Source organism: Chiroxiphia lanceolata, chromosome 6 (assembly GCF_009829145.1).
Source record: "Chiroxiphia lanceolata isolate bChiLan1 chromosome 6, bChiLan1.pri, whole genome shotgun sequence".
Taxonomy (NCBI): Eukaryota; Metazoa; Chordata; class Aves; order Passeriformes; family Pipridae; genus Chiroxiphia; species Chiroxiphia lanceolata.
In genome coordinates, this window is record NC_045642.1 from 5,964,467 (window position 1) to 5,970,930 (window position 6,464).

The window sequence follows — 6,464 nt, forward strand, 5'->3', positions numbered from 1 at the left end:
TTCAGTTTCACAGGTTGACCTACCCAGGACCATCCTCAGAAAGAGAAGTCGAGTGAAGCTGTCAAAAACATGGTGTTTCTAAAAAACCCTGTGTGTGACAAGCTGGGTGTATGAATTGTCTGAAGCTAAGTTGTTGCTCCTACAGGTTGTCGTGCTCAATTGCAGGTTGCCAAGATTTGAACCTCAGAAGCAAAAAACCACACCTGCCTCAGTCACTAGAAACAACCTCGTGAGCTACTGAGGGCTCTGGTTATAATCTTGCCTAGAAAATGTGTGTTTTGTGGAGAAATTCTGTTGGGTGCATCTCTTGCTGTTAGTGTGGCTGTTCATTTAGATGTTGCTTTAACAGCTTCTTGCTCCTGTTTCTCCAGTACCAATTTTGTGTTTAGTAAAGAGGTTTTCAGCTAACACTGAAGTGTTGTTGAGTGAAGTGCATTTCACAGCCACTATTCCTGAGGTAATCCTGTATGTTCAAAATCTGGCATTTTTCTGTCTTTTAAAATGTATTTTTACTTGCAGCCCACTGGGGAATTTGTTTTTTATTACTTAGATTTTTTTTTTTTGGTGAGCCATTAGTGAAAAATTGAACAATTTATGGGTCTGTATTTCATTCTTATAGTATGTGAAACTGGCAAAAAACCTGAACATCCTACATGCTTTTTTAAAAGGCTTTTATTAGAATATATGTGTATAAAAAGACTATAACTGTGCTTGTTTTATTTTCTTCATAAAGTTGTCATCCTGCCTACAAGACCAGTTTCTGACTGGAAAAGGCAGAATTTAATGACTAATTCTGTAACAAGAAAAACATATGGTCTCCATAATCATTACATTTTTAATGATGTGGCTTGGACAGAGTAATTCATGGCTTTGTAGAGCCATTCCTCCTTGAAAACTGCCTTACCTTGGGGAGGTATCGCTGGCAGTCTCCAACCTGCCATTAACATTCTTTCGTAAAGAGAAGACAATGCCAAGTGTATCATATTTTCTCAGGCAGCAACCTTCCTTGGGCTATATGTACACCTCTTTTAAGTGCTTAGAAACTGTCTGTGTAGTAGTCATTGTTTGTGTCTGAACTTTCTTTGGAGGGGAAAAAAGTCATTGGAGAAGGTTGTCAAAGGGAGAGATTCATAGGTATTGTCAAGTGCAGGATGACTAAAAAAGCTACATAGTCACATCACATCTTCCACACTTTTTCCACTCAGCAAACATTTTGCTTGGACAACATAGAGTAGTTTTAGTGTAGAAAATAGAGAATTAATATAGACACTCCAAACTGCAAGATGCCTTTTTTTTTCTGTCTCCTTGCCATCTCTTCTCAAAAATAATGTGACGATGATTTTCCATTTAGTGCTAGGTTTTGGTCTGAGACAATTCAGTGGATTTGTAGTCTGAGGTTCTCAGGTTTTTTACTGAAGTTTGTTGTGCCTTTTCCTGGGTAATGATAAAGAGTTCTTTCTCATATGCTTTCTGTGTTGACAGCTTCTTGGTTAATCAAGAGCTGTCAACTCTTCTTAATAGCAAGCTTTGTCCTTTTTTTATTAATATGATGTTGTTTCTAATTTATTGAGATTTTCATTAAAATTCGGATCAGTATGAAGGTATATGTTAAATATATTACAAATTGGTTTTATGTGTTGATGTTTTCTTACAAAGTAATGCACTTTTTTAATGCTGGATTCTAACAGAGGCACAACAAAATGCAAGCTAATTAGTTATTAGGTCAGCATACAAGTCAGGATGCTATTAGATTTGTGGTTTTAAATTATGTCTTGCATATTCTCTAATTTCAGAAGAGTTATCCTAGAAAAAAAGTCTGAATGTAAAACCTCACTCAGATTTTTTTTTTTCCTTATGTAAGTGCAGAAGAATTAATCTGACCATGTACATCAAGAATGGACTGAAGTTCACGCTGTGCTCATTTACCCTAGAAGGTAATTTGCAACCAGGTCCAGTTTTCATTTCTAACACTTATATTTCTGTCGTAATTAGGCTTTTCAAAAAGCTGGGCATCCCCTCGTGCTACTTATATATTGATTTTTATAGCTCCTAATCACCCTTCCATTGTGTCTGATTCTGGAACCATATGCAGGCTGTGTGGCATTTATTTATTTACACACTGCACTGACTCTAATATTAATTCCTCTACATTTCTAAGCTACATTTCAGTCTTCCCCACTGCACATACATCTCAGGCCTGCTCTAAGTTGCTGCCTTTGTCTCCCTGAGCACATGTGCAGAGCTCCAGCTCACAGAACCAGGAAAATACCTTTATTGTTGGTATGTCAGACTCCACTGGGAATACTGGTCTAGTCTGCAGCCTTTTACTGTCATCTCAAGGTAGCAAATTTATTGGATAGAGTTTGCTTCCTAAGGATGTTTGCTCTTTGCATCTTAGCATGTGACTTTAAATTTTGCAATGATCTCTGCCTACTAATTGATGATATTTATGTGGCAGTAACTTACTGCAAAGACTCGTAGTCACACGGAAAACCTGTGACATAACCCCCATGGTTCATCCCCCTACGAATGACAGCGACAGAGTAAAGCCCAAAGAGAATCAGTGTACTGATCTTGCACTACAAGATTCAGCAAAATGGTGTTGTGACAGTAAAATGACACGTAAATGTACTGTAAAATAAATAAAGTCAATACTTTCATTATATAATGCTTCTGATAGGCCTCTTTTAAAATTCTTTCTTTTGTAGAAGCACAAAAAATACAAGCACAACACTAATGATTCAGATTTTACTGAATTATGCTACCTTGAAGGTAGTTTGGTTCGTATTTCCACTCAGATAAGAGACTTTTCCACTTCTGTATTATGTAACAGTGTTTATAAAAGTAGAGAGCCAGCCTTGCAAATGCCTTGGAGTGCTCCTGTTACTGAATGAGGCTTAGGAGTATTTTAATTCCCACACCCTTATTAAGGTTATAATTCCTCAATAGGTTCCCCTTTTGGCTTGGAAAAAAAAATCTCTATTCTTGGTGTATGTACAGCTTTTTTTTTCCTAAGGTCCAAACAAAACAACTTCTGGTTCTTTTTTTTTTTTTTTTTTTTGCAGTCTGGTCAGGATTTTTATGTATGCTTAGATACATGGTTTATGTTAATAACAGATTTTACTCATTAAAAACCTGTAATTGTATTATTGAGACACGATTTGTTTCTCCCCAATTTAAACAAATTGATCCACTTGATTCTCCATTTAATTAATAAAACAAAAAAAATTATAAATATGAAGTATTTTCTTTCAGCCAGTATGCACTTAATAGGGTGTGCACTGGTTCTAAAAGAAAACAAAGAAGTAAAAATAATTGAGAAACCTAGTGTTGCAAAGTCAACAGCATAAGAGTCAGGAAGGTAAATGTGGATTCTCAAGCAATAATCTATATTCAGCATAGGAAAAATGTTCACACTGCCCTCTTTTAGGAGCTACTGCTTGCAGACTAGTTTGACACAAGGAAGAGATTGACACAAGGTATGTACTCCGTATAAAATATCTGCAGGTAAGTATTATAATCTTTAGATAAAGCTAATAAAGATTAACCAAACTGGAATAAATAAATAAAGCCATTTGTAAACAGTATATATGAAAGGAACCTAATTATCTGCCAGAAATCCAGTCTATCAAACTTTGAAAATAATTTAGAATTTTCAAGCTCCTGGTTTGAAATAATGTATTTCAATGGGGAAACAACCAAAAGTATGTGTATTCCCTTGTGAAGATGAGAAAAGAACAAGAATATGAAAGAAAGCTGAAAGAAATGGATTTGGGACCTAATTTAAAAGCAAATAATTCGTATCATTCTTTCCTTAAAAGTAATGCATCTAACTCCATGCATTGCAGCACTGCCTTGGCACGTGAAGACTGTTTTTTATTGAAGATGTTAAATGATAACTACCAACAAAAATACTTCATTTCCCGTAAGTCACAGACTTAGTCTGAGCCCCTTTTTAACTGCCAAAATGTATCTAAACAGTCACTTGACTATTTTCACTTCTGTGTGTACCTGCTTCCATCCAACTAGCCAACTTTTCATCTGTGTGAATGCTTTACTGTCTCTGAAAAGTGCTGCTCAGGTAACATTTATGTTAAGGTTTTCCCTTTATTGGTTACACTGAGGCACCAGGTCTTTTCTGGGTGCTTTGCAGACTGCAGTATGGCCACTGAGTGTCCCATGGAGCAGGTACCTCTTGTACAGCTGGGAAAAACCTTTCCCTCTGGAGGGAAATAAAGGTTTTCCTTTTTGTTTTAATTTAGCTCTTCTTTTTCTTGTCACTCACGCCACTAGTTAATGCATACCGAAGAAGGTGGGGATTCCAGTGCAATAAAGACTGAAAACATGAAGACCAACATAAGCTGCTTCAGCTCAAAACTGGTATGTGCTACATTCTGCCATTGCCTTCAACTATACAAGTTGTATTTCTCTCTGTCAGAATCTCCTTCCCTTCAACCAAAAGAAACACACTGATCAAATAAATGCAGCATTAGCATGGTTACCAGTGGGAAGGTATGGGGCACTAAACATTATGGTTTTACGTTTCCAGAAAGTTTGTTTCCCTGAAGCTTACTGCTCACAAGGCTTGTTTGTCAGTAAAATCACCTCATAGAGTCATAGAATCGCTTAGGTTGGAAAAGACCCCTAAGATCATCGAGTTGGCTGTTAACCCAGCACTGCTGAGCACACCACTAACCTGCATCCCTAAGTGCTGCAACTACATGGCTTTTAAATACCTCCAGGGATGGTGATTCCACTATTTCCATGAGTAGCCTGTTCCAATGCTTGACAACCCTTTGCAGAAAAAATTTTTCCCGATATGCAATCTAGACCTCCCCTGGCCCAATATGGGACCATTTTCTCTTGCCCTGTCGCTTATTACATGGGAGAAGAGACTGATCACCACCTGACTACAACCTCCTTTCAGAGAGATTGATATGGTCTCCCTTGAGTCTCCTCCAGGCTGAACACCCCCATCTCCCTCAGCCGCCCCTCATCAGACTTGTGCTCCAGACCCTCCACCAGCTCCATTTCCCTTCTCTGGACTTGCTTCAGCACCTTATTATCTTTCTTATTGTGAGGGGCTCAAAACTGACCATGGGATTCAAGGTGTGGCCTCACCAGTGCTGAGTTCGTGCGGAATGATCACTGCCCTGGTCCTGTGGTCTAACACAGATCTGCCCCGTTATCTCAGAGGGTGCAGACAAGAGTGGCCCCCTCTGAAAGAGCAGGGCTGTTTTATGCCACAGCACAGGCTCTGTTCGACCATGGTCTTGCTCAGTCTCGCTCACAAAGGCCATTTCTGTTTGGTGATGTTTACTGTAGGTTACATCTGATATTTGAAACCCCGAGTTGTTCAGGCTCCACTGGGGCCCGAAGTGTTGTTACACGCAAGGGTCAGTGCAGTGGTAACAGGGATAACAGCGTGTTCCTCAGGGGATAATAACCCATGAAAGACACACACCCCCTTTAACTCGAGAGGGGACCAAACTCCCCAGGGAGCGCCGCACCGCCTCCGCCGCAGCCGGCCCGCCTTGCGCGGCGAGTCCTCCCCGGGGCCGGGCCTGCCGAGCTCGGTGGAGCCGCGCTCCGCCCCGCCGCGGGGGCCGCCGGGCGCCCGGGCAGGTGAGGGGGGGGGGCGGATCGGGAGCAGGAGCAGGGCCGGGAATGCGGCCGCGGGGTCGGGACGGGCGCATCGGCCGTGAGGGCTCGCCCAGCCCCGGCCGTGGCCGCGGGGGCCGCGCGTCCCCGCGGGCAGCGTGTGAGGGAGGCCCTGCCCGCGGCCGCCGCCTGCGCTGGTGATCGCCCTCGCCGCCTGCTCTCCCTGCGCTCATCAGAGAGGTGTCAGGCTGGAGCGGGGACACCCTTCAGGCAGTGTGTCTCCCCCGGGCCTTCGCACGCAGGGCCGTGCAGCCCTGAGGGAATGCGGGCGCGCAGGGCTCTCTGCCTTTACGGTGCATATTCGCTGCTTCGCTTGCGAGGCAGCAGCGTCAGGCGAGTGTTTGCCCTCGGAGACTGCGGTACGCCGGTCCCCGTGCAGTATTTAGGCCAGGGTTGTTCTTTCTCTGAAGTTTGCACCGACTTTTGACTCGGGCAGTACTTGCAAGGCATGAAACCTCAGTTTCAAGCAGAGGCCAGTGCAGCTTTTACTACAGCTGTACGAGTTTGGAAGTAGCCGTGGTGCCAGTGCCGCTGGCAGCGCTGTGCTCTTACAACCTCCATCGAGCAGCTTCTGATGCAGCAAACTGTTTTGAAGGCATAGCTGAAACGTAATTATAATGCAAAATCATACTGTTCATTTCTCTGCAGCGTCTTAATGTTGTGTGAGCAGAACGTATGTTAGCCAAAAGTATATCAGCTGTCTTAAAGTACCGATAATCAGAATTAAATTTTAAGCAGCTCTGCAGGTAAACTGCTGAGCCGAGGTCAGCAAAAAGGGGGATCTGGGTGATGTTTAGTGGGGT